Below are 25,997 nucleotides of genomic sequence, written 5' to 3'. Positions count from 1 at the left end.
CAGTGACCTTGCCTGGGGGCACCGCCACCTCGTTGATCTACCAATATGCTGACGACACCAGACTGACGTTGGCAGAGGTGGCGGAGATCTCGGCCATTTTAGAGGTGGTGCAGGCCTACTGCGCTGCCTCGGGCGCCAAGGTAAACTTGGAGAAGTCTGAGGTCATGCCGGTGGGGAGGGCAGACCTTGCCCCGCTCTTCGGTTACCCTTTCAGGGTTGAGACGGGTCACCTGAAGGTCCTTGGCATCTACATTAACGCTGATGAGCAGGCCACTGGGCTTCTCCTGTGGAAGGAGAAGCTCATTAAGATGAGGGCAAATTAAATCGGTGGAGACACAGGTCCCTGACCCTAAAGGGAAGGGTCCTGCTCGTTAACACACTGTGCCTGTCCCTCTTGTGGTACCCACTTTCTGTGATGCCTCTTCCTGAACGGGTAGAGAATGAGATTAGGCAACTGGTGGTGGGATTCGTGTGGGAGGGGAAGCCTCCGCGGGTCACTCATGACACCCTCATTGGGAAAATCTCCAGGGGTGGGCTGAAGCTGTGTGATGTAGGCCTGAAGCTGAAAAGCTTTAGGCTGAAAGTAGTGAAGAAGTTCCTTGACCTGGATAATGTCAGCATTTGGAAGATTGGTATGGGAAGCTACCTCGAGACTTGCGGGGGCTTGGGGCAGGAGACTCTCCTGGTGAGGCTGACTCCGGGGTTGATAAAACATCTGCCCTCCTTTTACAGGGAGGTCCTGCTGGCGAGGGGGTAGTTCATGTCCCAGCATGTGTCCTACATGCCGGAGACCCGGGCCCAGATTCTGGAACAGCCTCTGTTCCTCGACCCCCTGCTGGTGTCTCGATGGAACAGGCAGCTCTACGAGGCTGGCATATCCAAGGTCAAGGATCTTCTTTATGAAGTAAAGGACGGATTTCTGCCCACCCAGGCTATTGTCGACGCTGTGCGAGAGGTCGACGACGAGCTGCCTGTCAGTAAGATCCGTCAGGATTACGAGCAGCTCAAACTCGGTCTCCCGGACAGTTGGCTGGAGAAGCTCCATCTACAAGACGGGGCAGCAGGCCCGGCCTGGCCGGAGCTGAGGGTGAAGTGGGGGGACCGTGGGGTGGACCTCCTGGGGTTCACCACCAGCATGTTCTACAGGCTGATGGTGGCGAAACGCTTCAGAGTGCCGGTCTCAGAGGTGTTCTGGGGTAAGATCTTCCCCCAGCTCGAGCCAGGGCGTACTTGACGGATCTGCTGGATGGCCTGTTTCGCTCTGTTCGCGGAGCTGTTCTTGACGGGGTGCCCTGGAAAGAGCTGTTCCTCTTTGGGTACCGCGGGTCTGAGAGGGGGGTTAACGCCATTTTAGTGAACCTCCTCCTCAGCCTAACGAGGACAGCTGTCTGGGAGAGGAGGAACCTCATGATGTACAATGGCCTGAAGCCAGACCTTGTCAGGCTGTGCATTGCCAGGGTGAAGGACTGCTTCTCTCTCAGCCTGGCCTACCGCAGGGCTGAGAGGCGGATGGCCGACTTTCGCAGGATCTTCTTAAAAAATAACATCTTTGTGGACCTGCGGGAGGAAGGCCTGTACTTCCGGCTCTGAGATGGGGGTGTCTTTGAACAAAAGACACACACGGCTCCACCCTTTTCCACCCCTGAATAGCATTGGCGAGTTGAATAGCATTCAATTCACATCGAATAGCATTGGCCCCTGAATAGCCCCTGAATAGCATTGGCGTAGCTCAGCACTGGGCCACTGGGCACAATTTCCCACCGTTTCCAGAGTGTAGTGGTTATCACGTTAGCCTCACATGTGGAATGTCCCCAGTTCAAAACAGAGCAGCTTTTTTTGTTGCCACGCACACTGTTTGGGGATTCGCCTAGCGCTGTGATTGAACAGACCCACTCACCTCTTAGTGTGGCGGGATCTGCACAGTGCATGTCGCAGCGCTTTCTGCTTTCACTTCAATGTGCTTCCTGATGTCGAGTCGTGTGCTGTGCAGAGGCTCTGAAAGCGAGAGCAATGAAAAAGTGCACAGCGCTGTGAAAGAAAACACAGAGAAGTGAAAGGCAGTCCTTTCTCTAAGACCGGGGTAAAGTTAGCTTGAAGTTCAAAAATGATTTTGGCACACCTGTAGTGCTTTCGCGAAATCTCTTAGAGTTACAAAAACACTTGCTTTGTGTATAAAATGCATTATGAATGCTTTCTCAGCCTTCACTTTGCCATTTTTATGACTTTTTTTTACCACGCTCAAATATTGTTTTGTCCATATCTTCACAATGGAAGCACAGAACGTCTTCAAACCAAATGCATTTTAAAGACCACAACTTGTGGAAATTTCCACATTCTCTACATCAAACTTTCAGTGAGCTAATTTAGTTTTTCATCGATGCGTAATTACGCACTAACTGGAACCCGGGGGACCGCTGTGTGCACATGTTCACAATGCGAGACATACTGTTCAATACGGCTTCATGCGAAAAACCCGTATATGACCTTAGGAAGCAGAACAGTGCAGTGCAGAACAGTGCAGTCTCCAATTACCCAGACTGTAAGATGTTCAGCGAGCCGCACACGTTTCGGTGGCTGAGAGAGGGCAGTTTTTGCTTCTGCATTTCCCAAGTAAGGACGCATGACAACAAGCGATCGCGGTGCTCATCTACGACACAGTGGTGATGAGTTTTCAGTACGTGTTCTTTTGAATGAGCAATGAGGTTGCCGCCTTGGACAGCTGACTGCACGCTCTCATTGTGCCACGTGATGAGAATTCACCAGGCTCGTTCAGTCATTAGTCACATTCCATCGTTTGCCATAAGCAGACGCTGCGAAGTGATGTGGATATCAGTTCCCAGTCTTGTGGAAGAGGAGGAAAAGAGCACACGAGGGCTCGTCCGGGAGTTGAACCCGGGACCTCTCGCACCCTAAGCGAGAATCATACCACTAGACCAACGAGCCACAGCAGCACTTTCCATTTCAGTCTGTCAGCGAGCTTGAGGATGGGGAGAGGCGCCATTCGCTCGTCCAGTCAGACCTTCATCAATAAGTCAAGAAAGCTGCAATTACACGACTGCCTTGCAGACGAAGGGCAGTGAACTGTGCCCGGTAAGAGGGGAACAAGCGGCACTAGGTGACGCCGAGGCATAAGTCCCAGCGAGGGGGGTTGGCTTGTATGGTACAGCGCTTGCTTTGCATGTGGGAGATAGCAGGATCAATTCCCGCATCCTCCAGGTGTGTGCTTAGAGCTTGATGTGCTGAAAGGTGTCCTTTAGCCTGTGGTCCCGCCTTACATGGAGAGCATCGTGCAGCTGTCAAGCGTTTCGCAGCCACGCCCCCTTTTCATCTTCTCTCTGGCTTAAGCGTCACTCCGCCCCTCTCTCTTGACATTTCATGTCAGCATGTCAGAAGTCCGAGTGACATTTTTAATGGCTGAGTGAGGGCACGATGCTGAAGCAGAGAGGCCACTTCAGCCACAGAGACTTGTGCTAGGTGAGATCTGAAAGACGGACTCGCAACAGAAACAGACCAAAAATGTATCGGTGAGATCAAAAGGCAAATGCAACATTCAGCAGAGGGCGTCTAAAGATTAGGGAACGGGCGACTGAAATCCATGTGAGGCAAACTTTCCGGTGTGTGTACTGCAGCTGGGCTTGTTGGCGTAATTGGTAGTGCGTCAGTCTCGTCATCTGAAGGGCCTGAGTTTGATCCTCACACGGGGCAGGGCTGCTTCCTCTCCTGCTCTTTTCAAACACTTGCGGCAACTGTTCGCTCATAACCACGTCTGGAATGCATGACCTTTACACGGGCGAGAAGCAACGCCGCATCCCTTTTCTAAAGAACATTCACATTCAGAAATAAGTCAAGAAATTTGCCATTACTTTCGCTCGCACTGCTGTCAGCCTGCCCATGTTGCCAAAGAAAGATTCACTCGGCGTCAACATGACAGAACAGCAATCACTTGAAAACAATGTTCCACACTCCGTAAGCAAGAACTTCAGTGTTTGCAGTCACCCGATATGCCGATAGTCAAAGGAGCGCAAAACACGAAGCGTCAAAAGACAAGATGAGTTGATGGAAAGAGCGTTGAATTGATGAGCACAAAAGTTCAGCTCGTACAATAGGCAACGAAGGTCTCAGCGTCGTCATCGCACTTGAAAGGACTGCCTTGCAGACCAAGGGCAGTGGGCGGTGCCCGGTAAGAGGGGCAGAGGCGGTAAGACATGATGCCGAGACGCATGAAGCGAGAGGGATTAGCTCAAATGGTAGAGCGCTCGCTTAGCATGCAAGAGGTAGCGGGATCGATGCCCGCATCCTCCAGGTCTGAGTTTGGATCTCCGGAAGCCCGGTGCTCTTGTTTAGCTTCTCCGACTTCTGACAGGTGCTCCTCCGTTGCGGAGAGAATGTCCTTCAGTTGTCAAGCGTTGAAGGGCCACACCTCCTTCCCAACCTCAGTCTGCACTGAGTGCGTCTCCGGCATTTTCTCGTCCAATTTGTCAGCTTAGCAAGTGAAAAGTATATCCGAGTGAAAACAGTGCTGATAATACTCTCACGACTTGTTAGAAGACGTGCTTTTGATCATCGATTGCTTAACAATCACATTCGTTCGACTTGAGCCATCAAGCTCGTAGTTTTCCTTCAAATCTTGAAAGCTCTTAGTGAGAACATCATAGGCTGCAGGACGCCCCGTAACTTGATTACTTCAACAGAAAGAAGAGCAGACAGCTCGACAAAAATGTGAGGCGCAGAGAGCGCAAGGCGAGCCCCACACGTTTCGGTGGCTGAGAGAGGGCAGTTTTTGCTTCTGCATTTCCCAAGTAAGGTCGCATGACAACAAGCGATCGCGGTGCTCATCTACGACACAGTGGTGATGAGTTTTCAGTACGTGTTCTTTTGAACGAGCAATGAGGTTGCCGCCTTGGACAGCTGACTGCACGCTCTCATTGTGCCACGTGATGAGAATTCACCAGGCTCGTTCAGTCATTAGTCACATTCCATCGTTTGCCATAAGCAGACGCTGCGAAGTGATGTGGATATCAGTTCCCAGTCTTTGTGGAAGAGGAGGAAAAGAGCACACGAGGGCTCGTCCGGGAGTTGAACCCGGGACCTCTCGCATCCTAAGCGAGAATCATACCACTAGACCAACGAGCCACAGCAGCACTTTCCATTTCAATCTGTCAGCGAGCTTGAGGATGGGGAGAGGCGCCATTCGCTCGTCCAGTCAGACCTTCATCAATAAGTCAAGAAAGCTGCAATTACATGACTGCCTTGCAGACGAAGGGCAGTGAACTGTGCCCGGTAAGAGGGGAACAAGCGGCACTAGGTGACGCCGAGGCATAAGTCCCAGCGAGGGGGGTTGGCTTGTATGGTACAGCGCTTGCTTTGCATGTGGGAGATAGCAGGATCAATTCCCGCATCCTCCAGGTGTGTGCTTAGAGCTTGATGTGCCGAAAGGTGTCCTTTAGCCTGTGGTCTCGCCTTACATGGAGAGCATCGTGCAGCTGTCCAGCGTTTCGCAGCCACGCCCCCTTTTCATCTTCTCTCTGGCTTAAGCGTCACTCCGCCCCTCTCTCTTGACATTTCATGTCAGCATGTCAGAAGTCCGAGTGACATTTTTAATGGCTGAGTGAGGGCACGATGCTGAAGCAGATAGGCCACTTCAGCCACAGAGACTTGTGCTAGGTGAGATCTGAAAGACGGACTCGCAACAGAAACAGACCAAAAATGTATCGGTGAGATCAAAAGGCAAATGCAACATTCAGCAGAGGGCGTCTAAAGATTAGGGAACGGGCGACTGAAATCCATGTGAGGCAAACTTTCCGGTGTGTGTACTGCAGCTGGGCTTGTTGGCGTAATTGGTAGTGCGTCAGTCTCGTCATCTGAAGGGCCTGAGTTTGATCCTCACACGGGGCAGGGCTGCTTCCTCTCTTGCTCTTTTCAAACACTTGCGGCAACTGTTCGCTCATAACCACGTCTGGAATGCGTGACCTTTACACGGGCGAGAAGCAACGCCGCATCCCTTTTCTAAAGAACATTCACATTCAGAAATAAGTCAAGAAATTTGCCATTACTTTCGCTCGCACTGCTGTCAGCCTGCCCATGTTGCCAAAGAAAGATTCACTCGGCGTCAACATGACAGAACAGCGATCACTTGAAAACAATGTTCCACACTCCGTAAGCAAGAACTTCAGTGTTTGCAGTCACCCGATATGCCGATAGTCAAAGGAGCGCAAAACACGAAGCGTCAAAAGACAAGATGAGTTGATGGAAAGAGCGTTGAATTGATGAGCACAAAAGTTCAGCTCGTACAATAGGCAACGAAGGTCTCAGCGTCGTCATCGCACTTGAAAGGACTGCCTTGCAGACCAAGGGCAGTGGGCGGTGCCCGGTAAGAGGGGCAGAGGCGGTAAGACATGATGCCGAGACGCATGAAGCGAGGGGGATTAGCTCAAATGGTAGAGCGCTCGCTTAGCATGCAAGAGGTAGCGGGATCGATGCCCGCATCCTCCAGGTCTGAGTTTGGATCTCCGGAAGCCCGGTGCTCTTGTTTAGCTTCTGCGACTTCTGACAGGTGCTCCTCCGTTGCGGAGAGAATGTCCTTCAGTTGTCAAGCGTTGAAGGGCCACACCTCCTTCCCAACCTCAGTCTGCACTGAGTGCGTCTCCGGCATTTTCTCGTCCAATTTGTCAGCTTAGCAAGTGAAAAGTATATCCGAGTGAAAACAGTGCTGATAATACTCTCACGACTTGTTAGAAGACGTGCTTTTGATCATCGATTGCTTAACAATCACATTCGTTCGACTTGAGCCATCAAGCTCGTAGTTTTCCTTCAAATCTTGAAAGCTCTTAGTGAGAACATCATAGGCTGCAGGACGCCCCGTAACTTGATTACTTCAACAGAAAGAAGAGCAGACAGCTCGACAAAAATGTGAGGCGCAGAGAGCGCAAGGCGAGCCCCACACGTTTTGGTGGCTGAGAGAGGGCAGTTTTTGCTTCTGCATTTCCCAAGTAAGGACGCATGACAACAAGCGATCGCGGTGCTCATCTACGACACAGTGGTGATGAGTTTTCAGTACGTGTTCTTTTGAACGAGCAATGAGGTTGCCGCCTTGGACAGCTGACTGCACGCTCTCATTGTGCCACGTGATGAGAATTCACCAGGCTCGTTCAGTCATTAGTCACATTCCATCGTTTGCCATAAGCAGACGCTGCGAAGTGATGTGGATATCAGTTCCCAGTCTTGTGGAAGAGGAGGAAAAGAGCACACGAGGGCTCGTCCGGGAGTTGAACCCGGGACCTCTCGCACCCTAAGCGAGAATCATACCACTAGACCAACGAGCCACAGCAGCACTTTCCATTTCAATCTGTCAGCGAGCTTGAGGATGGGGAGAGGCGCCATTCGCTCGTCCAGTCAGACCTTCATCAATAAGTCAAGAAAGCTGCAATTACACGACTGCCTTGCAGACGAAGGGCAGTGAACTGTGCCCGGTAAGAGGGGAACAAGCGGCACTAGGTGACGCCGAGGCATAAGTCCCAGCGAGGGGGGTTGGCTTGTATGGTACAGCGCTTGCTTTGCATGTGGGAGATAGCAGGATCAATTCCCGCATCCTCCAGGTGTGTGCTTAGAGCTTGATGTGCCGAAAGGCGTCCTTTAGCCTGTGGTCCCGCCTTACATGGAGAGCATCGTGCAGCTGTCAAGCGTTTCGCAGCCACGCCCCCTTTTCATCTTCACTCTGGCTTAAGCGTCACTCCGCCCCTCTCTCTTGACATTTCATGTCAGCATGTCAGAAGTCCGAGTGACATTTTTAATGGCTGAGTGAGGGCACGATGCTGAAGCAGAGAGGCCACTTCAGCCACAGAGACTTGTACTAGGTGAGATCTGAAAGACGGACTCGCAACAGAAACAGACCAAAAATGTATCGGTGAGATCAAAAGGCAAATGCAACATTCAGCAGAGGGCGTCTAAAGATTAGGGAACGGGCGACTGAAATCCATGTGAGGCAAACTTTCCGGTGTGTGTACTGCAGCTGGGCTTGTTGGCGTAATTGGTAGTGCGTCAGTCTCGTCATCTGAAAACAATGTTCCACACTCCGTAAGCAAGAACTTCAGTGTTTGCAGTCACCCGATATGCCGATAGTCAAAGGAGCGCAAAACACGAAGCGTCAAAAGACAAGATGAGTTGATGGAAAGAGCGTTGAATTGATGAGCACAAAAGTTCAGCTCGTACAATAGGCAACGAAGGTCCCGGCGTTGTCATCGCATTTGAAAGGACTGCCTTGCAGACTAAGGGCAGTTGGAGGTTGCTGTTTTGAGACGGAGGCATTGGGATGGTGGGCCGAGATCTATTCTTCTTAAGGAATTCTTCATCGTGAAAGATCGGTCCACAGGTCATCCAAAGAACTCAGGGAATCATGTGCTACTGAATGGAGTGAAGTGCTGAAACACATGACATGCCCCCTTGATCTCACGTGCTGCAACATGCACAGCTACCGTCCACACCAGGCAGTGGGGCTTCAGCAGAATTTGCTACGCCACCTGCAATTACATATCCAGCTGCACACATATACATGGCCCTTCTTTCGTTTTCAGGATCTCAAAAAAAAGCTTAGCTTGGTTTTCCTGCCACCTGATTGACCTCATCTCCCTCAGAATGTGCCCCGCCACATTCATTGCTGAAGCAGGACGGAGGCTAACGGACATGTCAGAACAGTGAGGTTCAACGATCTCTCCAAAATATTGTGGTTGTAGTGGAAGAGATATGTTTTAAATTGTACCTTGGTATTTCAAACTCTCTCTAGAATGTTATCCATTTCTATTTTATTTTGACAGGAACTGTTAAAAGGCTAATGACACTAGATGAAAAGAGAAAAAAGAAAACACAACGTTTCAGCCGTGGAGGCTTCTTCAGGTGTGAGGGCTCCACGGCTGAAATGTTGTATTTTCTTTCTTTTCTTTTAAGCATGGAATAGACCTATTACTTGTTCCTTTGCAGCCTACACATGGTGATGCAGCTCCCCACCTGAACTGCTAATGATACTAGATGCCTGGTAGTTTGTGGTACTTGGTTATCGTCTTATGTGTGCTCAAACTGCATATGTGTTGTAGCAGCGAGGCTTATTAATAAGAAAGAATTAAGTGTTCTGAGCCTTCCCAAATGAGGCCCCATCTCTGTTCATCTCTGTGGTGCAGCGGCCCAGCACTGAGCTTCGCCAATGTGATTCAGCTGCTTCCAGTGCCTTTATTGGAGTGCGCTGATGGACCGTGCTCTCTCTCCAGAGACCAGCACGCCTGTCATGGACGGAGCAGGAAAGGCGGCGCCACATTCTACAGCCCTCTCCACGCAATCGATGAAATCGGGCTACTGAAGTGGAGAAAATCGCCTCTCCAGAAAGTGCAAATATCATCTTGGAGACTATAAATCCTATTGCCGAAGGTCAGCCCTGTCTACCAGAGTAACCCTCCCACAGCGATGATCAGCTCGTCTCACACGCGAGAAGTTTCGGTTGGAAACAAGCGCCCCCTCTTCTCGCACGTTTTGCACGTTCGAGTAGTTTTAATGCGGCTCTTTCGTACACGGTGCTGATCTTTTGGAAAGCAGGAGGCAAAACCGAGTCGAACCCGGGCCGCCTGGGTAAAAACCAGGAACCCTAACCGCTAGACCATATGGCAGCGAACAGCCATGCTGTTCCCGGCATCATCCGAGCAAACTACGTAAATATGAGAAAACACGCGAGAGAGTTGTCACTCAGAGTGTCGAAGGGTCGATGTATACTGGGGCTCAGTTGAAATGCAACGTCAGGACTTTTCCAAATTATGTCACACGAAGAGAGCACAGCCTTTTCCACCCTGCCATGCGTGTATCGGTAACTCCCCGTGATCGTATAGTGGTCAGTACTTTGCGTTGTGGCCGCAACAACCCCGGTTCGAATCCAGGTCACGGCAGAATAGGGGCGTCTGCTTTTACTACTTGCACGAATGAAGGCAAAAAAAAGCCAATCGATGTGAACGAACGGCGCTTTACAGAGGAGTACTGCCTGACTGGATCGTTGATGAGCGACAGAGGCCACTCCGACCCCTTCTTGGTTTTCTTCAATGACTTACTAAGGATCTTCTTCACATTCGCCCATGCAGGGGAAGCCAGTTACACCAAAGCAAACGCAGGAAAGTGCATTTCAAGCAGAGACCAGGAGGGACTTGTTTACACTGAGAGTGGGTGGAGAATGGAACAATGCGCCCAGCCCTGTTGCTGGAGCCGATTCTTGATGAGATTTTGGGCTCACTAAGAGGCCCCCTCTGGATGCTATTCTTTCTGTTGTTCTTGCAGGTCCTGCGCTGCATTTGAGCCGACAGAGCTCGTCCTGGTCTGTCGGCACAGCCCAATTGCAAATGATCAGCTCCGCATACAGAAGGAACGTGCATTTGGTACAAGAGTGCATGAAGGCACCGGAAATACATTGGGAACAAATGACCGGTCGCTCAAGACCTCTGTGAAGTACAGGAGCTTGCAAGAAGCAGCTGTTTCCGCCCGGTCTCAAACTGGGGACCATTCGCATGTGAGGCGAACGTGATAACCACTACACTACGGAAACGGTTGTAAACCGTGCCCAGCGGCCCAGTGCTGAGCTTCGCCAATGAGATTCAGCTGCTTCCATTGCCTTTATTGGAGTGCGCTGATGGACCGTGCTCTCTCTCCAGAGACCAGTACGCCTGTACCGGGGTAAAGTTAGCTTGAAGTTCGAAAACGATTTTGGCATGCCTGTAGCGCTTTCGCGAAATCTCTTAGAGTTACAAAAACACATGCTTTGTGTATAAAATACATTGTGAATGCTTTCTCAGCCTTCACTTTGTCATTTTTATGACATTTTTTTGACCATGCTCACATTTTCTCTTGTCCATATCTTTGCAATAGAAGCACAGAACGGCTTCGAACCAAATGCATTTTAAAGACCACAACTTGTGGATATTTCAACAGCCTCTACACCAAACTATCAGTGAGCTAATCATCTTTTTTAAAACCTCCAGTTTTTCATCGATGCGTAATTACACACTAACTGGAACCCGGGGACTGCTGTGTGCACACGTTCACAACGCGAGAAATACTGTTCAATACGGTTTCGTGCGAAAAACCCATATATGACCATAGGAAGCAGAACAGCGCAGTCTCCAATTAGCCAGACTGTAAGCACGGGAATAAAGCTTTGTTTGATTTCTGAAACCCTTCCTTTACGTTCTATTTTCATTCAGGTGTGGTTCAACTATATTGACAATACTACTGACAGCAGGAAGTTTAAAATATTCTTTTCTCAGCAGCTTATTAAAAACAGCTCCCATGATGTTCAAACCGACTTTTTACACAGAACACTGACACAGCTTTGTGTTCTGAATCTCTTTTTCTCGTGCTTTTATTTAATGTGGCACAATGCACTGGTATAGGGGTATTTTGTTAACAAACCAATAGCATTTAAACCACAGCACCCACAATGCTGCAAGTAAGTGTTTTGCACACTAAGCAGGTCCTCTGACTTTTCCCAGCTTTGTTTTGGTTTTTTTAAGATAACAGTACAGGTAAGACACTGGGATAGGGGGGTCGTCTTCATGGCTCAATAGCATTTCAAATACAACAGCCACACTGCTGAAACCAAGTGTTTTACACACCAGTCTAGCCCTCTAACCTTATACAACCTTGCTGTGGCTGTGGCACCTTTCTTTATTTTTTTATGATTTTTTGAAGATAACACTACAGGTAATACACTGGGACAGGTGGGTCGTCTTCATGGCTCAATAGAATTTCAAATACAACAGCCACACTGCTGAAACTAAGTGTTTTACACACCACACAGGCCCCCTAACCTTATGCAACCTTGCTGTGGCTGTGGCCCCTTTCTTTATTTTTTTATGAGGTTTTCAATATGGCACCATTAGACAGGCGGTACATGGGGATAGGGGGGTGCTATTCACGAGTCAATAGCTCTTCAAGCACAACAGCCACAGTGCTGCAACCAGGTGTTTTACACCAGACATTTCACCTAACCTTATACAACCTCGCTTTGAGTTGTAGAACATTTCTTTATTTTTTTTTACTGTAATCAAGTGTTGTGCTCACTAGTCAGGCCTCCTGACCTTTCACAGTCATGCTTTGTTGTGTGCAACTTTAATTATCTTTTTAGGATTTTTTGAACATGGCAACTTCCACCGAGATGGGTGGGGGGTGTTGGGGTGCTCTTCAATAGCTTTTTCATCTATACACACAAATGGATGTAACCAAGACACTCAGAACCTGTCACGCAGGGGCTGACTGCTGAGGATAGGGATCCAATGCGGTGCCCTTGGTAGGGTTGGCGTGAGACACAGGCATAATCGGAGTAAACAGGCAGGGGTCCGAGTCCGGGAAGGCGTAGTACAGGCATAGGCACAGAATCGACAGGCGAAGGCGTAGTCGAGGTACTGGCAGGGGTCGGAGTCCGGGAAGGCGTAGAAGTTGCGTCGGTAGACAGAGGTGTAAACGAAGAGACAGGCTTGGGTCAGGATCCGAGAAAGCGTAAAACAGGCGAAGGTACAAAATCGAGTGGCTAAAGCGGTAGTCGGAAAAGCGGGGTCGAGGTCCAGGGGAGAAGTCGTAGTAAGGCAAAGGTGTAGTTAGTACATAAGCTCCGGGAGAGAATCTCAATCGTGAGCAATGACCGGGGGGCAGATGAGGGTTTAAGCAGAGGACTGATTGACACGTGCACGTTTGGTACGGGGAGAGCTCGTAGGATTGCGGGAGCGCTTGCCTGCGTGAGGGAGATTCGTGGCAAAACCAACAGAATCAACCTGAACTCACAGAAAAACAAGAATGCCCCCGAGACACCTTCACCCCCCCTGGACCACTCTGGTATCAACACCCCCAAACCCATCCATACCAGCTAACAAGACTCAGAATCAGTGCAACCCTCCAACCTGGACCAAGAGCAGGATGGGACAAGTACCTGCACCACACTACGCACCCCTCATCCAGACCAGCAGGACAGCCAGACCACAGACAGCACCATCATGTAACCCCCCTGTTCATTCCAACAGAAAAGCCGAACTGACCCCCACCAGCATGGCGACGCTGCAGCTCTGGTCACACCAGCAGGCCCAATGGGCTCAGAGCTGGGGGACATACAGATGCAGCCATTCAAAATGCGTGGGCGATACCGCATTATTTTCCGGTACGCTGTACGCAGTCTACCGCAAGTTACCGGTAAATACCGCTAGTTACCATAAATTCTCCTATAATATGACAAGCAAAATAATAGTATCCTGAATTTCGGCAAGGTGGAGCTAATAAAGCTCAACCTCTCATGTTTGAGCTGTGGCCATCAAAGTCTTTAACGAAGATATTACTAATAGTACTAATAATGAATGACCTTGGACAAGCTGTAAGTGTAAACTCAAAGTATTGCCCTGGTCAACATTCTTTTTTTCATTGACCGTCTTTGTAAAAGTAACACCACAGCATTTCGCAATCACGCATTTGTTTCCAATCATGCAAAGTACAGTAATTTTTGAGAATCGATTCACCATGCCTTTCACATGCTCATAAAAGAGATTGATTTAGGAACATAGACATATTACTGTATGAAAACTGTACTGTATACAGTATGTATATGTATATTTAATGTCTTAACTGTGCCCGTTTAAGTATTGAATATTCATATCTAATTTTACCACTGAAGGGAAATCTTAGTAGCTGAGCATAAAAAGAATAGGAGCATACTGCAACGCGTGTGAAGGCCATAAACGATATTAATTTTGGAACATAAACATACAGTATATGGCTGGTCTCGGTACTTTAAAGAAAACATACACGAAACATGGTTTCATAATGACCAGAATCGGTCTTGAGATATTTTTAACTTGATTTACAGTATTTGAGAGGTATGTCTTAACACCGATACTACAGTACGTAAATACTGCTCACGTATATGTTTCTAGGTTTATATTATGCATTTCATACGGTCAAATTACTTTTGAGCAACTAATAAGAAGCGCGAAACGGTATGCCCAGGGCGTTTTAGTTTCGTTTTACTGGGACTCTGCTTTAACAATGTCGCCGTGGATTGATTAGAGATATCAAGTACATACAAGTCATTTTTTAAATGTTGTAGTTCGTCTTGTAAAAATGTTACGAGTACATCATCTATCAACAATTACACAGGTTCTGTTTCCATATTGCAGATTTTGGTTACGTAATATTATTTTCTAAATTTCACGTTGTGAATATATGATTTGGGCAAACAGAGCCGCAAAGAAGTACATTATGGGTTGTTGTTTTTTTTTTTTTGCAGTTTTATCTAGAACAAGCGATGCTTAAACCTTTGTCTGATTATTGTGAAAATATCCACACGACAGTTACAGTACCTAGGAGTTGACTTCAGTGATGTTGTACTGTGCTGTAAACTTGTTCTGTGCCTAGTCACATTATTTTATAGCGTTTTTATAGCGTTATCAAATCCGGTGGCGCTGTGTGTTAGTTTCTTGACTCCCATGTCACATGGTCTGTGATTGAAACCTGTGAAACCGGTTTAATTCGTCACAGCCAGCACTCCGGCAGAGAGGGGGTTGTACTCGTAAAGTAGAAGCAGGCGAGATTTCCAGCGAAAGACACCTCCCCCTCCCCCCCCACCCTCATACGATTCAAATTGTATTACAGCATTGTAATTACACATTGTAATTGTATTACACATCGTACACATGCTTAAAAGAGAAGAGAGAAAACGCAAGCCTTCTTCAGGTGTGAGGGTCTTCTGCTCAGAATGAAACGCTAAAATGTAATGTAGGCTCTGAATGGGTTCAATTATGATTTGGGCTTGATTAAGGTCGCTGCCTTTCATCTAAAACCCTACTTGAATCCTTCTAAACTAAAAATCAGTGTTAGTGAGTTCTAAATAAAGAGGTATCCAGGTAACAGTGAAACGGGCGGACTGGGGAGTCTGGGGAGATCGCCCGTTTTCCATGTAAATAGTTCCCTGGTTCCGCACCCCTTGGTGTTTCTCTCGCTCTCTCTCGGGTCACTTGATCATTAGCTCGAAAGATTTCAGTGCTTTGTGTATATTCTAATGGTAGTGGGGGCAGGGTGTGTGGGAACAGGTTTGGTTGAAATTGCATTGGAGATCTATGTTCTTCACACCTGAAACATTTTCTCTGAAAGCATTTTCTTCGCAGTTTAATCGATCTTGTTACAGCATGTTACAGTTTACTATTATTAACCATATAAATTTTAAGTGCTTAATGTCATTTTTTGACCAGGCACGAATATTCTTAAGTCCATATCTTCGCAAGGGAATCAGTGCGAATTGCAATACTAATTAAATTAAAACTACTAACTACTAACTAATACTAGCTAATTAAAACAAACCAGAAACGTGTTGTTCTGTCTAATGACATTACAAGTGGAAAGATTACAGATTTTAATCGTCTTTAATTTTGTTACGTTATACATTTTAGAAACGTTTCATCCATACAAACACCACAAAACTATTTTCGATTGTATTTCTGAATAGTATGTTACACTTAGTTCACTGTTTTAAATACATCTAATTAAGAAAGTTAGGTGTTAGCATAAACTATTAGCAATCAATAATATTAAATTTAGCACTGTAATAAGCTGTTGCACTTTCCCCCGCATCTTGTAAAAATATATTTTCATTGTTCAAATGTACATTAAGTCTGACTATCATATAATATGTTAAATACAAAACTGAAGAAAAAATAGGGTTAAATATAATTCAAAATATTTTTCTAACAATGTTAAAATAAAATGTATTAACTAAGGAGTAGGATGGCACAGTTGTTAGTATGTTTTTTGTTTTGTTTCTTTTTCATAAATACAACAGTAGTACCTGATGTCTCAGTGGCTTTCAAAATTAAATTATGCATGCAAACCTGTGAACTAGAAAGATAACTAAGATATCCATCCATTTATAATGGTGGCGAAGTGGTTAGCATTGCTATCTTGCAGCACTGGGGTCCTAGGTTCAATTCCTGCCATCCTGTGTGTGGGGGGTTTACATGTTCTCTCCGGGTTACATGGTTTTTCTCCATATGTGTGATATGACTCCCTCTCGCACTCCAAAACATACTGGTAAGTTAATTGGTTTATGGGAAAACTGGCCCTGGTGTGTGTGTGTTTGTGTCTGTCTGTCCTGTGATGGACTGGCGCTATGTCCAGGGTGTATTCTGCCTTGTGTCCGTTGCTTACTGGGATAGGCTCCAAATCCTCTGTACTGGATAAAGAGATTAGAAATGGATGGAAGTAAAGGCACTGTGTGGATGGAACTATACACAGTGTTAGAAACCCACTATGAAATGGCAGCATCTCACTGGGAATAAAATATCTTATAGTGCTGGCTTAAGGAAACAGCCTTTCCACCTCTCTTGCACATCAGTATCCATACCTAGTTATTTAAACAAATTGCCTCTGATTATAAACATCTTAATATGCTGGCTCTGTGGATCCGCATCAGCTATGTTTGCCCATTCCTTCAATTCATGTGCATCCAACACACAGTTCAATGCCAGCAACTACACATCATCTAAAATACAATCCTTATTTCAGTATCTATGTAAACATATAGTCTGTTAACTTCATCATCTTCATCAAAAGTATGCCTAACCCCATTAGGAAGTGTTCTTGTTATAAGTGTATTCCTCAGCTTTCCCCAAATTATCTTCTTCTTGCCAACATCTCTAGTCTTTTATCCTGCAATAACTCAGCCAACACTTAAATCTCCAAAAGCTGCTTGTGTTAATTTATTTAAATCACAAATATCATGTGTAAATACTGGCCATGTAATACTCTGCATTGTGGAATAATAGTTTATTTTAAAGGGAACTAGAGAAACTAAGAACTAGAGAAATCAAGAAAGGCTTTTTTTCTAGAATTAATAAATGCACATCCTGTTCACTGGGGAAATTAAATCCACACTGAGCAATCTTCAATATGTTCAGAATATGACAGCAAGAATCCTATCAGGGATGCATTATACCTGTTTTCAAGTCCTTGCACTGGTTACCTATCAGATTTCGAGTCAACTTCAAAATCCTTATCCTCCTTATATACTGTCCTACAATTGTTATTATTGATCACCGAATTATTGTACTTGACATGACTTCATTCAGCCTTTCCTGAACGTCTATGACAGGCAGAGAGAGTGCTGTTTCTGGTGCGATCTTTTGCAGCTGACATTTCACTATTTTAAACGAACAAGAAATTAGATTGCTCATAAATCAGTTATTCTATATAAACACAGCGTAATTGCCGTCCGAAAATCCTCTTTTTCTTTTCTCGTTTTAGAGACCTTGATCGAAACTGATTTTAGATGTCAGAAAGGATTTATTTTCTCTGTATTTCCTACATTGCTTTGTCGAGATTTTAAATTTATATCTAACTTTATATCTAGGCTCAAATTTCAACTATAAATCGTACAGTAATTAATAGCAGTAAATACTGATGTTTTGCGCCCTCTTACCACAAAAATATATGTTTTGTAGTTGGGATTAACTTTATTTCGTACGCGTAGCTACTCCGATTCGGACACCGAACAGTTAAAGATGGCGGCAAATCAGACACCCAGAGAAGGGGGGGGGGGCGTCTTCTCGCCTCCATAACTAAAATGCCAAATAGGAGTGTCTTAAGCGACATACACAGTCGTGTAACTGACAGTTTGAGGTAGCCTATCGTGTAAATTTCACTTTGTTGCTGATAGGTTAAGCTTTCGAAACTCTGCCCCAAAGTCATGTGACTAATTTTTCGCCCTGTTTCGTTGGTTAAACGCAATGATCACAAGCACCACCATGGTAACTGGGATGTGTAGTTTTTAATTCCATTTGAATTATAACTGTACGTACTGTCTTCATATTTGGCCAGGGCTTAAAAGAGAAGGCGCGCCCAAAAAATTTGGTGCCGTCGCCTCCGCTTTAAAGGTACCCCCGTGCTGGAAGAATTTGACCTTGGAATGTTTGCCCAGCGTAGTTATAGTGGACATAAAAACAAGAGTTCGCTGGCATTATATCCTAGAAGACACAGACCGGCGCCAGACCGGTAAATGCTTGATGAACTAGGGATTGGACAGTTTCCAAGTGCTTGTACAATCGATGGAAATGTTCAAATAAATGTGCAAAAGAAATATACAAAATAATCATTTATTTCTTTATCATATTGGCTAGCTAATGTCCTCTCTTTGCTAGTTAGTGGCTGTGTTTCTGCGTTGGGTAGCAACGGTTGACTGTTCTCAGGCGGAAGATGTAAACAGCTTAATTTTCGTGTTAAATAATTTTTAAAAATTAAAATTCATTCTATACAGCAATCACATGTTTGGGTACCGTTTCATAAAACTTTCATGCTTAAAATGTTTAGGGAGAAATGGAAGACTGGTGTGTATTTTTTCTTTAAACTATCAAGACCAGCCATACACAGTACAGTATATGTACATACAGTAATGTTTATGTTCCTAAATTAATATCGTTTATGACCTTCAGATGCGTTATGCTCCTCTTCTTTTTATGCTCAGCTACTAAAATTTCCCTTTAGTGGTAAAATTCCATATAAATATTCAAAACTAAGCGTATTGAAACGTGCACAGTAAAGACATTAAATGATTAAATCTTTTCACTACCAACCAATGCACCACGAGTGCCCCTGTCGGTCATTTTGGCCAGCCAATCACTTACCGCGGTGCCCTACGGTGCCCTGCGGGTTGGTTACTGAACCGCGGGTTTTTAACGCTCATTTTGAATGGCTGCATCTGTATTTCACTTCAGCCTTTCACTCTTGCTTCCTTCCAATGAGGACGGAGCTGCGGGAGAAAGGGCGCTATAGAGGATCGCTGTGGAGAGCTGCTGCTGTGCTTTGACATCTGAGCTCTGTGGAAAATGATCTCAATACAATTCTGAAAAACGCGACTCCCCGAACGCCACCCGAACAAGTCTCCACAGACGAAGCGCTGTGTCTCTTTTCAGCTGGCGATAAACCTTTCCTCGATCCTTTGCGGACTTGTAAAATTGTTCATGATCAGAATAAAAAACGCTCACGCTAATACACAAGCACCAGTATCTCGCCAAAGCTGACAAATAAACAGACGGACAAGCCGCACTGCACGTGTGAACAGGGGAATGAGCGAGCGAACGGGGATAGGGCGCCTCCTGTGCTTAAAAGCTTACAGCACCTGGTATTCCCAGGAGATCTCCCATCCAAGTACTAACCAGGCCCATCCCTGTTTAGCTTCCGAGATCAGACGAGATCAGGCGTGCTCAAGGGGATGTGGCCGTAAGCGAGAGCAAGGCTCGCTGGCACCCTTCTTATAGAGAGGACAGCTCTGTCACCTCTTTTACGACGCATCTTTTTTTCCCTTGCGTTTTTCTCTTCTTACCACGTTCTCTCTCTTCACTGCCTTCGTTCCGCTCTATTTCACTTCAGCCTTTCACTCTTGCTTCCTTCCAATGAGGACGGAGCTGCGGGAGAAAGGGCGCTATAGAGGATCGCTGTGGAGAGCTGCTGCTGTGCTTTGACATCTGAGCTCTGTGGAAAACGATCTCAATACAATTCTGAAAAACGCGACTCCCAGAACGCCAGCCGAACAAGTCTCCACAGCCGAAGCGCTGTGTCTCTTTTCAGCTGGCGATAAACCTTTCCTCGATCCTTTGCGGACTTGTAAAACTGTTCCTGATCAGAATAAAAAACGCTCACGCTAATACACAAGCACCACAGAGATGGAGGGTGAGATGGGGCCTCATTTAGGACAGCATACCACCGCTTAATTCTGTCTTATTAACAAGCATTGCCGCTACAACGGCATCTCTCCTGTCAAACTTCCTCCTGACGTGTTTGACAGGATCTGGGCCGTGGTGAACAGTGGGAAAGACGCCCTGTGGAGAGTGAGGACCATGGGGCTGTTCAAAGGCATCGAGGTCCCAGTCAAGGCAGCAGGTAGCCTGGCCCTGTTCATCACCCGAGAGAACTATTACCTCAGAGATCTGTGGAGAGAAAGGAGGGAGGAAGCAGAAAATCTGTGGGAAATAGAGAGCATAGGTCAATATCTCAAGAAACTGTGAAAAACATTATCATGTTTAAGTAAAGAATGTGATTTACACCAGAAAAAAAGAAATTGTTGCTATGTAACTGGTACCATGTCAAAATGTAATGAGATGTGATCATATATACTGTTTTAAGTATGTATATTAATGTAAAGCTTTCTAATTTGTGATGTCCTGTATTTTTTTGTGAACTTTTAAAAGTTCTTAAAAAATCGATTCACCCAGGGCGAGGCTCTACTGCATAATTTCTGGTAGTGGGGGACTGCGTTCGCGCTCTCCCCTGATGTGCTTGGTCCAATATCAGATACGGAAGAGTTACGACACCACGTGCTGCGATAGGATCCCAGTTCGAAAGCCACTGCTGGTTCCCGGTTTCTTTTAGTTAGAGGTCCAGAGAAGCATTTCAAGCTGGTTACACTACTTCTTCCGGACATTCATTCCCTTTTCAAAGTCAGTCGTTTTGCTGTAGTCTGCATTATTAAGGCCAATTTATTTGGTCATGGGGGCCTCGGTACTGTATGCTAATTCTCAAGAAAGTTTCACCCATTTTCTGATTGCTAGGCTCTGTACCAGTGCAGACATGTCAAACAGTGAATGGCTGTACCTCTATTGTATCTGTGCTCAATGAATGAAATCAGTAATAAATGAATATATGTATAGTTATACGAAAAACAAGTGGTTTATCGACTCATCTTCATTTGCAGATTTAGAGGCAGCTTCGATATTCGTTTTACAAACGGGTTTTTTTTTATATGGGTCACACACATGCCATAGCAACAAAACATTTCTAGAGATGAGGCTATAGATCACCTTTCCATCCTCCAGGTTTTCCTCCCAAAGCCTACGGCACCAACGGCGATCCCTGCTGGCCAAGAGAGCAAAAGCTTGCAGCACCTGGTATTCCCAGGAAGTCTCCCATCCAAGTACTAACCAGGCCCAACCCTGCTTAGCTTCCAAGATCAGATGAGATCAGGCACATTCAGGGTGGTGTGGCCACAAGGAAAAGCCATCGTGCCTAACTCGCTACTTGAAGCTGTGTGTGGCTGGGGCTCTGTGCCCCCCGAGCAGGACTGAAGGATCGTTCGTGTGCAACTCTTTGGAAAGGAGCCTCTTTCCAAATCGCATTGCGTACCTGGATGTTGGCGAATGTGCTCCCTTGTGTTGGCTTGTCCCGCACTTGAGGAGAACAAACAAACTGCACGGAGGAGCACAAGGCAAGTCTTCACAAGACAAAAACCTCCAGTGCACAGCACTCTGAAAACATTTCTGGGCTGTCGCGTGTTTATTTCAGCACATAAAGCGCACCAGTCCAACACGTCGGCCGGGCACATGGCGCCTCCGCACTCTTGTGGCCTTGCGGTGTCAGAGCAAGAGGCTCCTTCTCGCTGCCTTTCCGCTGTGTTGCAGAGCCCCGAGAGGGAACCTGGAGCGCACACTTTGTGGGGGGCGGGGGACCGCGTTCGCGCTCTGCCCCCTGTCTCTTGCGCGAGTACTAAATCTCACGGCGCCAGCCAGCAGCCAGGAGACAAGTACAATATCGCGGGACAGGGGGGCCTCGTCATTGATTGTTACATATGAGACGGGGATTAGGAGGAGACCCCGACTGATTGGTAAAGGGGAACACTAACACCAGAGAGACACCCCCGGAGTCTCTTTTTGAGAGACGCCCTGGTATTTCTTAATGGCCAAGGAGGGTCGGGACCTGGGTTTTATGCCTCCCCCGAAGGACGGCGCCTGTTTGTGCTGCAGAGTGTCGCCATCAGGATGCTGGGGCATAAGAAAGCCACACAGACCGCAGGGTGAGTGCTCCCTACTGGTCCCAGTCACACCTCTTGTAGGAGCAGCAGCAACCTGAGCTTTTCTGGGGGGAATCTCCCATCCGGGTGCCGGCTAGGCTCACACCTGCTGGGTTGCCGTGGGTGAGCCCAGTCGAGAGTCGCAGGGTGAGATCTAGTCACCGGGGAGAAACGATACAAGCGAAGGATTACTCGGCTCCCAGCACTTGAAAAGACCGACAAATGACTCGTTCCCGCCGGAGCTGAATGTACCTGCATGTGTCGTGTCGTCTACTTCCCCCGCCCCGCTGTGTTTGCTGTATTGTCTTAGAAGCTGGCCCCCGAGACGAGACGGGCTGTTCCTGTGCCCCAATTAACACTTTACAGGTGCCATTCCCCGGCATTGTGGCCATTGTCGGTGGTCACACGCGATAAGATAAGGTGGAGGAGAGCGGGGCATGCCCAGCGCCAGACATTCAAGGAGGGGGCTGTGCGAGGTGAGGTGAGGTGCGACACGCCGGAGCCCCGACGCTGCTAATGCGGAGCACTTGTTGAACTGGCATTGAAAGGACATGTGCGCACGGAGCGAGCCTTCCCTGCGGCGGAGCGTGGAAACTTTCTCCCCGCGCTGCAGGAGTTGTGTGCGCTGCAGCGGTGCCGAGAGAACAGCACAGAAGGCAGCAGTCTCTGGAGAGCGGGTAAGAGACGGAGCCTTGTGGGCAGGCGAGCAGGCCCATTTTTTGGAAATTGCTTAAAAGGCTCCGGTGTTTGTTCGGTGTGTGGCAGGCACACGACGCAAGCTTGCGTAGCGATTTGTGGGTCTGGTGTTATGCAAATGAGGCCAAATTGCATCCCGGGACATGCTGCGAATGCGCATTGGCGACTGCAGATGTGTAGGAAACGGCGCGCTCGTTTTCTCGTTTTGCCCACCCTTTTGAGTGTTAGTGTGGCGTGTGAGTGTGCGAAAGAGTGGGCCCAGCAGGAGGCAGTGGCTTGCGGGGCGAGTAGCTGGCCTAGGCTGCGCGCTTTGTGCTGTGGCTGTGGGCCGCTTGCAGGGCCTTATATAACTTATACTTACCTGGCAGGGGAGATACCTTGATCATCCTGTAGGTGGAGTAGTTGGATTGTTTTCTTGTTTTGTGGAAGCAGTGTTTGTTTTGCAGTTTACGAAATGGCAACTTTTGGATCCCGCAAGAATGCTGTGCGTTTTGAGCTTTTGGATGACCTCTTCATGGATCGCATGCAGTTCAGCAGAAAAGTGTTGCAGAAGGAACTTGGCTTTGAACCTCGGCACTTGGATTTCATCTTCGCTCTCCCAGGTCAGAAAGCATTTGAGGTTGTTTTTGCTACCTATTCTCTGTTTGAACGATGTGTGGATGTGTTTGAGGCAAAAAGAGGGAAAGTTCCTGCCCTTGAGAAGATCAACTTGCAGCCTCTGACACAGAGAGAGAGGAAAACGGTGCATGTTGTTATGTTCTCGGATCTGGCAAAGACGGAGGACATTCACACCTGGCTTAACCAGTACTGCACTGTCCACCATGGAACTGAGGTTAGAGATGTTGACAGTATAAAAACAGGAGCAAGGAAATTCGAGGTTCGTTTGCTACCGGACAATGTAAATGGAGGCTTAAGGCACCTGCCCTCTACAATCCGGCTGGGCGCCTGCAATGGCTATGTTTTTTATGTGGGACAACCAAAGGTGTGTCAGCGCTGTGGTGCTGTGGGACACCTGGCATCGTCCTGCACTGTGAAATGCTGCATGACCTGTGGCAAACAGGGACATTTAGCCTCTGACTGTTCAATGCTGCCAAATTGCAATTTATGTGGCTTGGAAGGACACGTTTTTAAGAACTGCCCTCACGCCTACGCCAATAAACTCAAAATGAGAAAGGATGAGGCAGTGCTTGTTTCAGCCAAACCGGCCTGAAAATCCAAAGCAAATAACAAGTCAAACAAAGAACCCTTGTTGGACAAAGACTCTCAGCCTCCAGCCAGGATCAGTCCTGCTGTGGCTCCGGGGCCGGTGGAAGAGAAATCCACTACGCCCCCACAACTGCAGACTGCACCAGACAAGCACGAGGGTTTGAAAACCCCCGAGAACAGCGAGGACCCCTCCCCCACTCCTGCTCCTCAGAACGAGGGCCAGTGTGGGGCCTCCCGGTGGAGCGGGTCCAGCCAGTCCATCACGGAGGATCTGCAGCAGCTGGTGGGTGAGGGGGAAGAGGAGACTGGTGCATCGGCTGCACCCCTTTCCCCTCAGTGCTCCCAGGAGCTGGACTTGAGGAAAAGGAAAAATGACTCTGTTTTCTCCCCGAGCGAGGAGGAAGGAGAGCATGGTGATGGGGACAGCTGGAACCCCTCCACCCCTCCCTCTACCCCCTTCCCTGAAATGGACTCCGTGAACGCTATTACTGCTGCCACCCTGATGAAGGCTCATTCAGAGGATGGCTGGCAGGAAATTGGTAAGAAGAAAAAGAAAAAGAAGTAAATCAAGAGAGGTATAAAAGCTTTGAAGATAGGTGGGATAAAGGGCCTTCTGATTGGTCAGGGGACAATAACAACAGAACCTCTGGCGTGGCCATTCTTTTCAAAGGATGGGCATTCAAATTGAAAAGTATTCAGAGGGTCATAGATGGCAGGTTGCTGTGTGTGGATGTGGAATGGGGGACCGTTAACCTGCGTCTAATCAATGTGTATTGTCCTACTGACGTTGGAGGAAGGGTGGAGCTACTCAAAGCACTCTCTCCCCTATTGTTATGTAGCACAGACGTGATAGTGGGAGGGGATTTTAATTGTATCTTAGAGCACACAGATAGGCAGTCTAGCTCTCCGATAAAATTGGATTCCAGCTCACTGGCCCTGCAAAACTTAGTTCAAGACTTTAAACTCTCAGACACATATAGATGTATATATCCCACAATAGCAGGATATACATGGTCAGGGAGGAATAGCAGCTCCAGAATTGACTATTGCTTTGTCTCAGAGAGAGTGAAAGTTGTTGGGGTCACTCTTCAGCCTGTCTTCTTCTCAGATCATCAGGCTTTAGGGTGTAGAGTGGAACTCCAGGGCGGGACTGTCTTTGGCCCAGGCCTCTGGAAACTCAACACAAAGCTGCTAGAGAATGAGGGGGTAGTATCCCGCTACAAGGAGAAACTATCACAGTGGCTGTCCTTGCAGTGTCTGTACGAGTCAGTAGGAGAGTGGTGGGAGGAGGTGAAGGTGAGGACAAAGGCCTTTTTCATGGCTGAGGGAAGGAAGGCTGCTGCCAGACGGAGAAGAGTGCTAGCCAGGAAACAGAGGCAGCTGCAGCGTCTCTACACGAGACAGTGGCTTCGATGTGCTCGAGGATATCACCCTTTTAAAAAAGGATGTCCGGAGCATAGCGGAAGAAAGTAGTCGAGGAGTGCTGTTAAGAAGCAGAGTGCAGTTCTTGGAAGAAAATGAGAAGTGTACTTGCTTCTTTTTCAGGAAAGTGGTAGGCTCCAATTCTGTCATGGAAAGTGTAGTTGATGAGGAGGGAAGAGAGAGAACAGAGCCGAGTGCTATCCTCTCCTGCATCGAGGCCTTCTTGTCACGGACGTCCAAGGGGACTAACCGTGGGGAGCAGGAGGGCGGAAAAAGACCCATATGCTTAGCGGCGATACGGGAAAAAGGCCCGGGCTCATTAGTGCAAAGAGTTCAGGAATGCCGTATAGAAACCTGTGCCCTCAGGGAGCGGACGTGGGGCGCCCTGGTGCTAGGCGGGTCTCAGGACATCCGAACGTCAGTGCTGAGCGAGGACAGAGTGCAAGACCCTGAAATATTTAGCCAAGGGAAAGAGAGGGACAGGAAGGACAGCAGACCAGAAACTAGGGATAGGACATAGAAGGACCGCCCTCTGGCTGCAGAGGGCGTGACACTTCTACTCAAGACTGTACAGCTCTACAGAGGTAAAGGATGAAGAAATTCATTTTTTTACCTCAAAGCTAGAAAACGTTTTGAGTGAAGAAGATAGGGAAGTACTTGAGGGGGATTTGACAGTAGAAGAGCTGAGAGGCTATGGAGAGCTTACAGAAGGGGAAAACGCCGGGTGCTGACAGGCTCCCTAAAGGGGTGTCTGCTTTTACTACTTGCACGAATGAAGGCAAAAAAAAAGCCAATCGATGTGAACGAACGGCGCTTTACAGAGGAGTACTGCCTGACTGGA

General features: G+C 47.5%; 4 non-coding genes and 1 pseudogene across 4 annotated transcripts; all 5 read right to left on the bottom strand.

The window, feature by feature from the left end:
* Positions 1–2,871: 2,871 nt before the first annotated feature.
* On the bottom strand, positions 2,872–2,943 carry trnap-agg (transfer RNA proline (anticodon AGG)). Its single transcript has one exon. It is a non-coding gene; the product is annotated as a tRNA-Pro (tRNA).
* Positions 2,944–5,061: 2,118 nt separating this feature from the next.
* Positions 5,062–5,133, bottom strand: trnap-agg (transfer RNA proline (anticodon AGG)). The gene has a single exon. It is a non-coding gene; the product is annotated as a tRNA-Pro (tRNA).
* Positions 5,134–7,250: 2,117 nt separating this feature from the next.
* trnap-agg (transfer RNA proline (anticodon AGG)) lies at positions 7,251–7,322 on the bottom strand. The gene has a single exon. It is a non-coding gene; the product is annotated as a tRNA-Pro (tRNA).
* Positions 7,323–19,156: 11,834 nt separating this feature from the next.
* LOC148663209 (5S ribosomal RNA) lies at positions 19,157–19,275 on the bottom strand (annotated as a pseudogene).
* A 1,643-nt stretch (positions 19,276–20,918) lies between these two features.
* Positions 20,919–21,037, bottom strand: LOC148663208 (5S ribosomal RNA). Its single transcript, XR_015938412.1, has one exon. It is a non-coding gene; the product is annotated as a 5S ribosomal RNA (ribosomal RNA).
* Between the last annotated feature and the right edge of the window lie 4,960 nt (positions 21,038–25,997).

Source organism: Lepisosteus platostomus, chromosome 5, assembly GCF_059453375.1.
Source record: "Lepisosteus platostomus isolate fLepPlt1 chromosome 5, fLepPlt1.hap1, whole genome shotgun sequence".
Taxonomy (NCBI): domain Eukaryota; kingdom Metazoa; phylum Chordata; class Actinopteri; order Semionotiformes; family Lepisosteidae; genus Lepisosteus; species Lepisosteus platostomus.
This window is presented reverse-complemented; position numbering and strand designations above follow the sequence as displayed.